Raw genomic sequence first — 694 nt, 5'->3', positions numbered from 1 at the left:
AGGATCAGGCTACCTCAGAGCAGCTGCGAGGACGCCGTGGGAGCAGACAAACAGCAGCCCCGAGTGCTGAGAGCGACTCCCACACATCCACCAGGCGGAGGGCATCAGGGTCCTCCAGGGCGTCTCCGGCAGCTGCTCGCAGGAGACGTCCCAGGCAGCGAGGAAGGAGCCGCACACGAAGCCGCTCCCCGCTGCAAGCTCGGGCCCCACGTTCCCAGAGCCGGCCAAGAAGACGTCGTGGCAGCCGGCAAACGCCAGCCCCAGGGGAGCAGAGTGGCACCCGCAGATCAACAAGGTCTGCCACTTCGAGATCCCCGAGGGCTTCCAGAGTGCCCGGACGCAGGGGACCGTCCAGGCAGCGACGGCGTACCCGCACCCAAAGCCCTCCTGCACAGAGGCGTCGGGCTCAAAATTCCCGCAGCTCGCCCCAAAGAGGCAGCAGGAGCCGGGCCCAACAGCGGAGGCCATCGCGGGAATGAAGCTGCTCCCAGGAACAACTTCAGACACAAAGTCCCCACTGACAGCCCCCAAGTCTGCGTAGGAGCAGCCGTGCGCCCGTCATAGACTCGGTTGAGAAGACCACAACCACCATCTAGTTTCAACCCCCCCCTGCTATGTGCAGGGTCGCACCCCCTTCCCATCTCCCCTGCTAGCTCTGGTCCCAAAAGTCCAACTCAATAAAGATCAGAGATCC

Source organism: Meleagris gallopavo, chromosome 1 (genome assembly GCF_000146605.3).
Source record: "Meleagris gallopavo isolate NT-WF06-2002-E0010 breed Aviagen turkey brand Nicholas breeding stock chromosome 1, Turkey_5.1, whole genome shotgun sequence".
Lineage (NCBI taxonomy): Eukaryota > Metazoa > Chordata > Aves > Galliformes > Phasianidae > Meleagris > Meleagris gallopavo.
Note: the sequence above shows the minus strand (reverse complement) of the source record.